The sequence below is a fragment of the Sander lucioperca genome, chromosome 11, assembly GCF_008315115.2.
Source record: "Sander lucioperca isolate FBNREF2018 chromosome 11, SLUC_FBN_1.2, whole genome shotgun sequence".
Lineage (NCBI taxonomy): Eukaryota > Metazoa > Chordata > Actinopteri > Perciformes > Percidae > Sander > Sander lucioperca.
In genome coordinates, this window is record NC_050183.1 from 1,112,297 (window position 1) to 1,127,758 (window position 15,462).

Here is a 15,462-nt window from a genome sequence, read left to right on the forward strand (position 1 = left end):
ACGCCCAAACCACACCTATGAGTAATGTAGCTACTTCAGACCAACCCATTTTAGATTTGCGAGATCCGCCCACAAAGCTACTTGCATTTGATACTTGCGTTTCAGATCGTTAAAATAGGGCCCTAAAGCTCCATTGAGAAGTATTTTTAGTATTAGAATTGAAACCAAATGAGTTATTTTGATTTGAAGGTTTTTCTACTGTAGTGCTACCAGTCCCACTGAGATTCAACATGTTGTGTAGCTTTCGATGATTAGAATTAACAGCCAACAAATACTAGCAAAACTGTAAAAAATATTGTTGGGTAATTATATGTTTTAGCTTGTAAAGTTTATTTTCATGAAAAATTCAGAGTTAAAATATGGATCCTTTGAAAAACCACCAGACTCATTTTTTCTACACAGAGGCTTCTCAGATGCTCCAATCCCATTCCAACTCCCTTTCATCCTTCACTAAGACATGAGCTAAAGGAGACTTTCTCCCCGCTGCAGACATACTGGCTTCCCACTCACACAGCCTCCACTGTAATTACTGAGGCTTTTCACAGAGATGCTTTCGAGCATCACACGCCAACAACGTATGATCACACCTCACCAAGCTAACTCCCTGGGATATGAGGTTGTGGTCACAGCAGCTACCAACCTAGTGCCTGTTGCTGCCTGTTGTGTTACTTTCTTGGCATGGTGTTCCTATGCATCAGGAGTTACATGGCACTGACCTGTAAATACAGCATGACTAAACAGCGAGTAATGAAAGCTCTGTCTGGTGTCTGTACAAACAGCTTATCCCTCAACCTGGGCTTACACTGTAACATGTCGACAACCTCACTTTCCCTCCCTCCCTCTCTTTCTACATGTGCCAGAGTGATAGGAATCTCCCCAGGCTCCTTCATCCCCTTAGCTTGCAATCCAGGATTCACATTGTCCGCTTTTGTCTGCTATTCTCTCCAGATATTTAGGTATTCATCGCTCCTATTCGTGACTCCGTTGGGCCTTGTAGCTGAGGCCTGCCTCCAGACAGTACCCTAGAGAAGAGATGGAAGAGAAGAAAGTGGGGGAGGGGGGGGGGGGTGTTAGAGAAACAAGCCACAGACGGTACAGGGCTTATCTGCTCTGAACACCCGAGTGTCGGCAGCTCCCCAAATGCTATGAATATCTGTGCCTCTATGTGTGTTTATTAAGCAGCAGGAAATGCTTTTTTGCAAGGCAGGCAAAGGGAAGTGTGTGTGTGTGTGTGTGTGTGTGTGTGTGGATGCCACATTGTGCACACTTCGTTTCAGCATAGATACAGTTTTCCTCTGCAATACAAGGAAGGTATTAACGTTGTACTACTGGTGTCACGGAGAAGCTACAGAGCCAGACCGCCTCAGATGAAAAGAGAAGCATATCTGTTATTAAAGACAGCCACAACTGAAGGGAGAACCCATTGCTGATAGATTGCGTGTAATGAAGGATTTATATTTGGCCATTATCACTGAAGCACCTCCAATATTCAAAGTATCAAATAATTACCAGGCAATATCAAGTAAATGGCTTCTCGGTAATGGCTCTTAAGTTTTCACTCTGTCAACAAAACAAGTCATATCTGCCCAATAACACATAGCGCTTTCACATGGCTGCAAAGCATGATAGGAGATTAAACTCACAAATACGAGATAATTGATATTTGGAGAATCAAGGCCCAGAACAATTTCCTGTTTGCTAATGGTGTGTTCTAATGTCATTACTCTGACAGTCACACAAAATGGAAGAAAAAAATGATAATTTGAAGCTGCCTCCTGGAGTTACCCAGCTTACACGCAAGTCAATATAGTATCTACTCAAATATTTATGTTTCTGACTCAAACAAACAGTGGTTACTTCTCTATTCTGCATGCACGACGTCTACCACATGGGCCGCAGTCACGAATGGAAATGAGACGGGGAGTAAATGACATGTTCTGGGGATAAATTATGCAGCAGCATTGGTCTGCATTTTGCAACTCGGGGTCTACAGTGTCTGGAGTTTAAATCCGCCATCTGGTTTAATGCAGGTGGGAGGGGGGTTCTTGGGTAAATGCAGCTACCACCATCTGTGTGCTGGTTAGTGTGCACGCATTTCTCACCACACAGCGATGGCCGCAAGAGGAACTTGCATTGCTCTGTCTGAGGGTTTTTCAGAGTAAAAGCTGGCAGGGAACTGTCACAGCGAAATATAGAATTAGGAAGAGTTGAACGTGATGTTTCTGAGATAAACAAGAAGGAAGCCACAGTGTTTTTTGTTTAGCACTACTGATTCGAGAAGCTTCAAACTACATCAGAAGTTTAAGGGAGCCTTTAATTGCAGTGAGTAGATACAGTAGCCATCAACTTATAATAGAACAGACTTCAAAGCAAGGACATTTTGATGATTTAAAAGGCAGTCAGTTGTTTTGTTTAATTGGCACATACCCAAGTCATCTAGTCTTGGAATTGTGATTGCTCTGTTGCCCTTGTAACTACACCCCCCACTTATATCATGGTGTACGGACACACCCTGCAGTACACTCTTATATCACTGGAGCAAAGACAGAAGTTAAACCACCGGACGCCAGCAAAAACAAGATTTTTTCAGTTTCAGTTAAGTTGTTCATTTAAATAATACATACTGCATTGTTGCTCTAAGTCCAAGTAATGATCTCCACTGCCTTATCTGTTCAAGTTTTCTATTGGTCATATTTACCAAACACCCACACAGCAATTAAGCCCTTTTCCCCCATTACATCTGTAATGACACAAACCAAATCATTGTTATCCTGTAAATGTGAGTAAATTGCAGCAAGCATAAGGAAAGCCAGGCTCAGCTGGTGCGAACAGCGTGTGTAAATCTCCTTTGTCTGTTAAAATCAAAAGGGTAGGTAAGCTGGCAGCCAGGCCCCGTTGCCAAGTGATTTGTGATTTACGTTGACGTCCACCTGTGTCATTATTCCTACAACAACACCCAAAACAATCTTGACTCATCCCTCTTTTCTGGCATCCATAACTTGTAGCTGGAATTTTTCTCATTCAGTCTGTTGGGCTATGTTTCTGCATTGTGTAGACATGAGAAAGATGAATAACGAAAGTTACGTATTGTAACTCCTGATTCTATGAGTATAGGCATAGCCCTCTTAGGCCAGGCTTCACACTGGGTGCGTCTCGTGAGCGTGTCAGCTGCGTGGCGTGTCCGTTTTTATTTCGGCTCCCATGTTAACGGGTTAGAGTTTGCACACTGCCTGTGTGACATGCACGTCTCAGGCGCGGCTCGAGCCGCGACGAAAACACGTGCATGCTAGAAATGGAACCAACGCCTATTTTGTCATTTTGACGTGAATACACATTAATAAATGACATGTTGATGTTTGAAAGTCTCTAGGTTTTGACATAAATGCAGATATAAATGTAATTTAAAAAAATAATAATAAATAGTTATCGATTTTCAAATATTGCACCTGTCAATACAGAACGAGATATTCTGTAGCCTATTTTGCCGTCAATACTATCGACGTTGTCTTTGCTGTAATCAAATCAGTATATATTTATGTTTAACATGAAGTATACTACTGCTTGAGTACAGTAAATCAGTGGGAAACATATATATGTACAGACAAGGCTAGCAGCAGCAGCGCCGCGTCAGACACATTTCTGGTGTGCAAAGACAGAAAAATCCGTGCAGCCGCTTCGCAGCTGACACGCAACAGAAATGCCACGCTCACGCCACGCAGCCAGTGTGTGACCAGCCTAAGAGCTGTTGCTATTGGGTTCTTACCCGCCCTTGCGCCCAGCACGGGCCTCTCTTACGTCTGCAGATACTGTATATTACAGGTGCGGAATCGTAGATGTATTGGAGCAGGTGGCCTGAATCTTAGAGGGCTATGCCTATACTCATAGAATCTGGAGTTACAATATATAACTATCGTTCAATTTCGTATAGGCTTCGCCCTCTAAGAGCTGTTGCTATTGGGATAAAGGCGAAGCTGATGTAGTCAATGCCACCTGCGACACAAGGTCCACAAGCAGAACATAGACTAATTCCTCTTCCTATTTGCACTGAACAAGTTTATTGTATCAAGAATATATTATTTTGATAAAAAAACATGATTATGAATTGGCCTAATACTGATTGTAAGGCCCATGTCATGATTGTGAAAAATGCTTTATAGTGATAAAATTGATATCATGATTAATAACTGCAGGACACTCGCATTCCTCACAGCCACTCAAGTGCAGGAGGGATGGAGACAGCAGCAAAAACACATCAACAGCGCATCATTTGCTGTCGAGTGTGGATAGGACCGAGTGAGTCATGGAGGACTCGGACATATCGCGCAGATAAAAACGGTTGAACGGGCACGGGGATGCCCAGGCGTCCGCTGCGCAGATGTCAGCCACCATCATGCCCCTAAAAAGGGCCGCAGACGCTGATAGTGCTCTAGTAGAGTGTGCCCGGATGCCCTGAGGGGGTGAGAAAAACTGGGAGCAGATCTACGATTCCGCACCTGTAATATACAGTATCTGCGGACGTAATAGAGGCCCGTGCTGGGTGCAAGGGCGGGAAAGAAATCTTCACGACTGTGCATGCGTGAAGGGATAAACCCAATAGCAACAGCTCTTAGAGGGCGAAGCCTATACAGACTAGAACACACATCGCTAATCTATCACTTGCATGTGTTTTTAAATTAGCTCCTGTGAGATTCACCCCCTTCTAAAATTCTAATGACATCTTGACTACACTTGAGCTGGTTCTGCTTATGAATTACACACAAGCCTCTAATGCAGATTGAATTATACAAGGTACCTTTGTGATATTGCCCTGTGTCTCTTGGTCTTTTTACATTACTAAGCAGGTTTGTTAATATAATTCATAAAAGCCTTTGTCAAAGGCCCTGCAGTATGATTGTACTGACATGTGGCCAGCAGGTCTCTCTCTTTCATATAGAGATATTGTTTTTTTGCCTGTTTACTTTGAAGCATCATGGGTTTATGGATTGAGGGAGATGCAGAGGCGGGCAGCAGGAACAGAAGGAGGAGTTTGTTTGGATGAGACCCAGGATGGCAATATCCTATTATGTAGGCTGTCACTTTGGGTAACCCTGTGAGTGTGACAGCCGAAAGCATCCGACACGCCAAATGCTTTAACAGCAACAATAAGACTCACTATCATTTCTGAACAGAGGTCAGTAGGTTGATAAAACATGTAGATTTTGCTCCCTCTCTGCAATGTTTTGTTGCTGTATGTGGTTTGCCTAAACCCCTGATATGACTCCAATTTCCAGTTGATATGTTACCCATACTCAAAGCAAATAAAATTGGTATGCTGTAAATCTGGCAAACAAAGTTGGAAATTTACATGTGGGGATCTTAAAAAAAAACTAGGGCACAATCTTGAGCAAGGCAGCAAACCCTGTGGTTCTTAAAACATGTAAACGCTTTATGGTATATTAAGCTAAGCAAAGCTCAGTGTGGTTCATTAATAAACATATATTTTACTGTCAGAATCTCTTCAATTAAATGGTTAAATACCGTCCAATATGTATATGCAGGAGAAAAATAAGTATACCTTTGTACCTAAATTGAACAAGATGCCTTTTTTAATCTCACTTTTTTTTGCTTCACATATATCTGATCTGTCGAAGAGAGACTAGACACACCATTCTTTCTAATCACAGCATTTGAAGGAGATGCCATTGCTGTGAGGGCTGTTAACTCCAAGTAGATTATCTTCAGAAATGACTGAAAGGCCTGCCTCTTAAGCCATTCCACTTGCAATCCTCCGACACAAACTCTGTGACTCGTCTCCTTTCTTTCTACCCTGTCCCCTACTGTCTCTCATTATTGGAGGACAGGCAATATTGTGTCATCCTTTGGAAGAGAAGAATAAAACTGCATCACCTCTTAAAATGACTCCTGCAGCACACTCAAACCTGGAAACGAGGAAAAAGTGGTAATGCTTCGCATTTTCAGACCAGACTGGAGTGAACAGATAAATAGCTTATGCTGTCTGACCTGGCCTGCTCAAACTGCCGTCCTGTTGGACCACAGCCACGGAAATGTACTTGCGATTAACAGTACAGTGCTGGTCAGACTTTGTACAGTAAAAAAGGCACAGTTTGGTGTATTGCTTCTGTGATGCCACTGAGTAAGTTAGTACTTTCTTTGTGGCCATTAACATACAGTATGTACACTTCAAAAAAGACTAGAGGAAGTACTCATTATGGATACTTCTGATCTGTTTTGCACACACACACACACACACACACACACACACACACATGCACACACATGCACACACGCACACACCAGTGCCCACACATAAACATGCACACGCACATTAGCTCCCTCCATCATCTTTCTCTTCCTGCCCCTTTCTCTTCATTTCCCCTCCTACACTCGCTCCATCTCTCCTTTGCAATTTCCATCTGTTCAAATGAAATATATGTGGCATCCGGAGAATGCCCCTCAGCAATGAGGGACAATATATCTTACAAATACCAGCCGTCCAGCCGTGGTTCATGTAATATTTATAAAGGGGAATGTGGCAGTGGGTGATGTCAACAATGTTTACCGTGAACAGGTTGAGCATCCCTCCAAAGTGCACCAGCACATGCCAACTTTTTGACGGGCTAGGTGCTCGGCCAATCCGGAGGCTCATTTACATGTTACCCAGCGATCACTGCTGACCTGATCACATCTGGCATGCTTGTCCAATTAATTAATCATGTGTAAGAGAGGCCAACCTCAGGCTTTGATTACGGCTGCCATATTGTTTTAAAGAGGAGGTGTATGTGTGGTGGGAGGTTGGCAGACAAGTGGCCAGATGGACAGTGAGGAGTTTTGAAGAAACAACCATTCAAGAGATGTACTGTAGGTATTAGTGAGAGGATTACCGACGGCATACACGTTTGCAGTTTTTGAAAACGTTAAGTTCTAATTCCTAATTAGATATGTTTTCCTTAGGTTTTAAATTAAAAAAGATTATTTAAGATTTACAAGTACAGGAGGCCTAGGGTCTCATCATTAAAGGTTTGGCACATTCACTCCTAATTATTAAAACAAAAAGGGGAAATAAGATAACATAGAAAAATAAGAAAGAGTCAACAGCCATTCTACAGTAGCACCTCTAACATTTGCTAATTAAACATAAAGATAGACCTCAGATAGGTGTGAATGGCATTAGTGTTACAGGTATTTGGTCATAAACTAAATTTTCAGTAAAATTAAAATGTTGCCTTGATGATGCAGTGGCGTAACAAGCCAAAACCGGGCCCCTATGCAGGATTATCAAGGCGGGCCCCCCTACTACAACACGTGATGACGCAATGTCCACGAGTAGGCTACAATGAATAGGACAAGATAGGATCATAAAGACACAGCATATAAGAGATAAGATGACTGACAAAATCAGAAGTAGCCTACAACAAAAACAAAACACTGGTGAATGCGTACCATAACACATGAAAAAACACTGCTGGTGACGGCGCACCATAACACATTGTTACTCACTGCTATGACTACACACACATAGGCCTAGGTCCAAATACATAAAAAAGATGCTCACTTACATTATAGCGGCATTTTCCGGGCTTTCCTATGTGCAAAGTTGTCGATTAAATCCTTAAGATCCAGATGGCGTGCACGGGCATTCTCAACTGACAGTATGGCAAGTCCAGAGAGACGACTCTGTCCCATTGAGCTCCTGAGGTAGCTTTTTTATCAGTTTCAGTTTTGAAAAAGAACGCTCTGCAGAGGCCACTGTCACTGGGATGGTCAGAAAAAGCATGAAAACAGTGCAAACCTCCCCAAAACTCACAGTGATGCAGCTGATCAGCATCTTTTGTTTACTTGCACAAACAGTTCATCATCTGTTGCAGTGCAAAGGGTCTCGGGCAGTAGAACTTTAAAATTGTCAACTGTTGATCGTAAACCGGTGAATCTCTGGGTCAACTGAGAGATGACAATATCAAGGCAGGCCTTAAACACATGGACGCGAAAGTAAGACTCAGCATCTGCTAAACGTTCTCATCTTGACACAGCTCATCAAAATGCGCTTTCACTTTTCTCAACCGAGTGTTCTCAAATGCCTTGCTCACTCCCCACTTCTCTGAAAGGCCCTTCACTGTTTGTTTGGCATCTTCAAAATGTTCTCGGAACGCGGTTAGGTCTCTGATGGCGCTGTCCAGTAGCTGGACTGCTGTAGCCAGATCCATGTCTTTGGATTGTAGAAGTTTTGATATCAAATTAGTTCGCTCCAGGGTTTTGCTTTGGAGGACAAGACAAACAAATGAGAATTTCTCCATTGCCTGTTTCAATGGAGCTAATCGTATTTCATCTAGAATGTCTTTCTGAGTATGTTTTGCTAGAATTTCAATAAGCTCATTTTGTATCAGTGGGCTTAGGTACTTGATCGAGTGAGCAGGGCGGCTAATCAGATCTTTAAGCACTGGGTCGTACATTGCCAGGAACTCAATGACAGAAAGGAAATTACCATTGTTCATTTCCCCTATTTTTTCCCTATGTCCTCTAAATGGAATGTTGTTCATAGCTAAAGTGAGCATAACATTAATCGCACGGTGTAGTACATGTCTCCAAAAGCTGGCCTCATGAAGTATGTCCCTCACCATATCCTTATCCATAGTTGTGTTCTGACGCCAATGGTCGCATGTCACACATGCAGCTTTATGTAGAGTGGATGCCTCGTGTTGTTGAATTTTCTTTGATAAATTACGCCAGGTATTTGTTTTCCATGTTGACTTGACAAAAAGCCAACAGGGCTCGCAGTAGGCTACATCTAGTGTGGGGGAGTAGCACAGCAATGTCCTTGGTATCTCCAAACCAGACTTTGTTTTGCAAAGGTAATATGCCGTAGTAAAGGAGCGGTTATCCTGTGCGGGATCCCATGGGAAAGGGCCAGTATGTTTGCATGACCCCGCAGATACTATATAACGTTTGACATTTGAGTCTAGATACTTAGGAAAATGACCCATATCAGTTGGATACTCATGCAGAAGAGGATATATTAGCAGTGATGGGCATAGAATCTACCTCGTTCTCCTCAATGCTGTCGGATGACCCACTGGTGTTAGCACAGGCCACCGAGCTCGCAGCAGGTGCAGGTCCCTTCCTCCTCAACATTTTCACCTTCTACATTGATGTTGCTTGATCCACTGGTGCTAGCATTAGCCAGGGAGCTGCAGCTGCTACTGCCAACGGTCGCTGCAGGTGCTTCACTCTCTTCACTCTCCCCCTCCTGTGCTATCTTTTTAAAGAAGCTTCCTATTTTTGGTAATTTACTCCTTGCTTTCTCCAACAAAAGTGTTTTTACTGTTTTGCACGCAATGCACATGGTCACTTACCATTTCCCACAATCCCCAGTCCCAATTCGAAACAAATTACATCAAAATCCATCATTGTTCGTTTCAAACATGTATTTAATGATCAGTAAAATATGTTGTTGTCATTATTTATTCAAATAATTTTGCGTAATTACTTTATATATGTATTTATGTAGTCGGATGACATTCTTAAAGAGGGACACACCAATGAGCAGGAACCTAGCTGTTACAGTCAAAGTGAAAGGGCCCGGTCGCAAGTAATGAAAATGCGATAGGGGGCCCTGGCTGTCAATCAATATCTTCCAGTTGGGCGGGCCCCTGACTGGTCCGGGCCCGTAAGCAACCGCGTACCCTGCTTACTGATAGTTAAGCCATTGTGATGATGGCTCTAGAAAAAAAGTCAGAAGCCTATAGACCTTTTCAATGGAATTCCATTGCTAGGCAACAGCCTGGCCCCTTGTTAACTTCCTGTCAGATGATGCCATTCACATACACTGCAACAGGAAATCAACTTGGGTCCATTTAGAATGTTTATGTTTACATCTGTGAAAAGGTCTATAGTTATTGCAATTCAACTTGAAGGGGGCATGAATGTCCGCACCAAATTTGATGGCAGTCCATTCAATGGTTGAAACATTTAACTCAAAACCACAAATGTCAACCTCATGATGGCGTTAGAGATAGGTAGGGATCAACAAGACTTTTTTTTACTTTCAACCACAACGATATTAAGGAGGTAAATATCACCTGTACCCAAACCTTTAGGCATATCTAGATACAGAAAGAGGAATGTCACATCAATGCTTAAACCCAGCATCCATGACATTAAACACCCCACTTCCTACCAGAAAGGCTGGATAAGATTATATGTGCATGCTCCTCGAGTGTGCACTTCCTCCAGCAAGAGTACCGAGACAGATATCTACAGTTTGGGACACTGTAAAAAAAACTTCTTGGGATTGGACACGTGAGGTTGATAAAATGATATAAGCTTCACACAGTGATGTATTGACAGTTAAACTCAAAGTAATGGTTTTTCCAAAACAGAGTGAACTATTTTTATTGGCAAAGCACTGAGGAAATACTAGAAGCAAGGGGCTAAACTTTATTCTGTGTGCGCCTCAAGCTATCTAAAGATTTGTCAATAAGTCTGCATGGAGTTAATAGTAGAATATGAGTAGCTTCTCTGTAAGTGGTTTAAGGTGCCACAGAGAGTTGACCCTCTGTTTTTAGAGGGTTCTTTTAAGAAATGGTGTCTGTCAGTGTTGTAGCTATTTCACAGTCTTAAGTGTAGTATTTTTTTTTAATTATGAGGACATTGTCAAGAGATTAGTGCTCATTAATATTACTGCAGTTAAAGTTTTGTTTCAGAACTTAAACAAATTGAAAGAGAAGATGCCCTGAAGTTCACACTTAATTACATTGATAAACATACATTTAGAATGGTATTATTGCATGCAATTGTAAAAATAAGCATCTCAACATCAATCATTTCTCTAATATAACCACAACTTCACATTTGTTGTTTGAAGGGTGCTTTTATCCACAAGCTTTACAGTACTGGAGTGCATACATTTTCAGCAAAGCCAGCCCAAGTGGGATTTGAACTTCTAACCCTGACAGTGTTATCACCACGCTTAAATCACTGAGCTGTAGCGCTTCTTCCAAAGATATCCTTTGGACTTTAATACTGATACTTGACACTGTGTTTTTCTTTTAGTCATTTGTGACAGGGGCAGTCAAAACATATCTTCACTGGGCCCAGAGGCACACTAGATGTCCACTGTGTGTAGTAAGGTCAGCAGTGTTTGCAAGAAAAAACATAAAGGCTTGAGGAGGCCGTTGGTTTGAACCAGGGTTTTAATCCAGAGTCACTGTCCCTCTCCAGGGCCTTAACTTGACCCTCTCTCTGTAGATCTGTCTGTCACTGTTGTGTGTCTGCTTCTCTGTAGACGTCTTAATGATTTTCTGTCTTACAACAATCAGGGACAATCCCAGACCCTGCAATCTATGTCTACTCCTGTAGATATAATCCCACCAGTAGTGTTCACAGGGTTATGTTCACACTGCAGCAGGAAGTGGCTGTTTTCACAGTGTTCTAATTACAGTGAACAACAAAATGCTGATTGAAGGCTTTTCTCTAAGTCTGGACCACATTAGTGTGACATAAAATCGCATTTTGAGGCATGTCACTGACATTTAGTTTGAAATCTCACCAGATTTTTTGAGCTTCACCATGACAATATTTCACCTGAAACAACTCGCATGACTTTTGGTGCCATGGCAACGTGAATAATCAAGAGTCAGTATGAATGACAATATTCAGGAATAATGTGGATCAATGCACGTTTCCATCCGCTATGTTTACTGTATGTGAATATTAAGAGTTGGCTGGCTCAAGATAACAGTTGGTGGCACTACTTCTCCAGTTGGGTGCCATTGAACCATTGCAGAAAAAGAGGATGCAGCAAGATGACAAGTGCCAGTTGAACCTCAAAAGTACAAAAACTAGGTGAAAAAACATGATGGAAATATGTAATTTCTGTTTGTTTCATGTATTGATTTGAGGGAAATTTAAGTCTCCTCATCAGTCCACACAGATCTTTTTTTAGATCTTCATTAGTTTTTGTCTGCTGCCATTTTTTATCTCTTCAGTGGATGATTCATGATTTATTCACTAAGTCACATTTTGTTTTTAACAATACACCAACTTCTCCACACAAGCGTAACAACGCAATATTTTGGCTTTTTCTTTTCTTCAAATTTCTGGGGTTTCCACTCATGTTTTTATTTGCACAAGTTGAACATGAGCATTAAAAAACAGATGGATGGAAAAGCACTGAATAAGACACAGCATTGTTGATCATTGATATTTGGGGAAATTCCTTCAATACAATCACAATACATAGGCTGGCACATTATTTTTGCATTATCACAAAGCATTTACAAAAAATATTTTGTAATATTTGTAAAATATTATCTGTGTTAACTTTTTTTTACTACTAGCAATGATGGCATAGATATAGTGCCTAGTTTCTGCCGCTCCCATGAGGAATTCAAAGTAATGACAACAAAACTGTTGGAGCGTCCACATACAAGCCTCACGTGACCACGCACTGCCTCCACGCCCCCTTCACACAGTTGCTTGTAACCAAGGAGGACACGGAGGATTAAAAAAACATGATGGCCTCTTCAGAAAGCGTAATTATCTTCACTCAAGTTTCTGCGCGGGAAAGTCACCGGACGCCACAATCTTCTGAACATAGCCATACTGAGAAATACAGAGAGTTGTGTGGAGCTGATAGTCTTAATTAGCTTTGTAGCAACTCATTTGGCAACGGCTTAAATGTAACGGACCATCATTAATATCACAAAGTTACGCACTAAAGCTTTAAATAGATGTTTGTGGTTAGGAATCTCTTAAACTTTGCTTTTTTGCAGTTCCGCAATTTGTTTTTATATAATTTTTTTTACAGCTAAGAACAAACATACTAAGCCTATTTTGCTCCAGTGTGTGAGTTTCTGTACCACTTACATAGCCTGCTTCCCCTGACATCCCTCCACCCATCACTCCACATCTGTCTTCGTGTTTTTCTGAATCAGGCGTCAATGAGTAGAGAGGCAGAGAAGTCTGAGTGTGTGTGTGTGTGTGTGTGTGTGTGTGTATATGTGGAGGAGGGGCGGGGGGGTGCACCTCAGGGACCTGTCTGTCACAGCCCTGTCATGTTGATAGACATGTTAATCGGGACTGAGTGGGAGAGCTAGAAGAGGGGAACATAAGAGATGAGAAAAGTGAAATTAAAAAAATGAAAGCGAGAGACAGGGGGTCTGTCATCCTTTCTTTATCTTGTACAACCACACTGTACAACGATCTCTACTATATTTGTTACCTCGTTACCTTTTCCTTTCCGCAGAGCAACTATAGACCCTTAATGTCTCTGATGATTGGTAACCTATTTTCAACACTAAAACCTATAGTTGACTAGCTGCATGCTTAAAGGGAATCAGTATACTGTATCCATAACAAGAGTACATTTTATGGTGGATATGTGTATGTACAGTGTCAAACATGCATAGTATGTTTATTAAGTTTCAGTGCATTTGTCTCTACATCCAATAACAATGGACCTGCAAGGGTGTCTTCAAATTCTCCAAAATACCACTTTAGATTAAATACAGGGACTAGACTGTTGAGAGCTGCTGTCTATGGTTCTGAAGAGAATGGTGAATTCTAAGTCATGTGATATTCTAAAATATAAAGCCTAATTGGTAGCAATCTTAACATTTGCTAAACAGCCCTAAAACACAAAGTATAACTGATGCTGATTGATGTGTCATTATTTTTGCAGGAATTAGACACATTAAAAGTTCCACCTGATGATGGCACAAGAGAAAAAAAAAATCAGAGCATCACCAAAGTCATAAGGATAACTTCTCTTGGGACCATGAATGTCTGCAAAATGTTGTGCCTATCTATCTAGTAGATGTTGAGACATTTCACAGGATAATTAAAGCCTGTTTTCGGACTTGAGCACCTCTTTGCAGTTGTTGTGCTACAGCACCAAACTCTTCCAGCTTTTCATGAGTGTTTGTAGTCAGAATCCTGGCTGTATCTCACTGGATAGCTATGAAGAAGATTTGTCTCTTCACCATGGCCACTCTAACCAAGGTCATTTTATCCCTAAATACTTTATTCAGTAATTTCACAATTTCGAGAGTCCTGGGTGCAGCATTGTTGAATATTTTGTGAGATAGTAGCCTGCCACTGCGACAGGTACCAGGTTTTCCATCATCCTCATTTCCATCTCGAGTATTTCTTAAAATTCACATGTATAAAAATCCCAAATGTAGTGAGCCACCATTTTTTTTTTCATTTGAGAAAAATACGATTTTAGGAGTCACTATAAGATTTCTTATTAAAGTGTATATATTTTGCACTGCGGCAGACAGTAGAACAACAATGTCCTGTGTCTCTGTGGCACATCATTCACTGGCCGCCACCGCTGCTGCCTCCTGGAGAGTGAGTATGAATTTAAAAGGTCTTTCTACTCCTCCAGGCGATAAAACGGCGCTATTTGTCTGTGGTGCATTACACCCTGCAACGAAAGCATTTTGTGCCCCATCCTTCTCCCTCTCGTCTCTCGCCATTGCTTCCCCTCCCACTATATTATACTTAAATACATCTCTGCATTTGACACTGGGAATCACAGCGATGCTCCCTCTCTAACATGCCTGTCATGGTCTTCTTAACATATGGTATGGGGGAGTAATGTGCAAATGTGCAGCAAGGTTCTAACTGCCAAACATTTCTTTCTTTATTCTTGTTCTCTCATCTATTCTCTTTTCAAAGCAATGATATTTGCCTGCCGTGTGTGTTTGACTTTGTTTGGTCTCAATTCGAAGTGTCCCTATTCACCCTTCTCAATTTTCTTGGTCATTAGGTGCACTAAATCAATGTGATGCGTGCCTCCGGTCTGTAATTTGTGTTCATAATATAATTTGCGCATCTTAAAAACAAGGATTCCAGGCATCTCACGTCCCTTCTCCCTTCATCCCTCTTTATTTTATATCCCCTCCCTCTCTCCTGTATTCATCAAGTGTTGAAGATTAAAGGAAGAAGCTGCAAAGCTCCCAGGCCTAAATTAGATTCACGCTTCCTTGAAAGAACAGAGAAATTGGTGGGATGGAAACAGAAGGTCAGATTCTGCAGTCTTCTCCCTCTCTGGACAAAAATAAATTAATAATTAAAACACACACACACACACACACACACACACACACACACACACACACACACACAGACAGAGGCACTCCATTTTCCTTATCAGCTCTCTCTTGGCTATCATACCCCTGCCCTCTATAATTCTTTCCTCTTTCTCCATCTCCCTTTCTTTTTCTCCCTCCCTTCAGCACGTCTTCAACTTTCTGTCTTCATCTCGCTTTCGTCAGGCTTGTTCCTCTGCTTCATCTTAATTCCCTTTTTCTTTCCAGTGTGTTTAGAGGAAATGTTGAGACACTGTAATACATTGCATTACATTATATGGTGTTGTGAAAATACTACATGAATCTCTCGTCTCACCCACTAACTGTTATAATTAAGTGACGGAAATGCAAGGTTACGCATATTGTCCCTGAA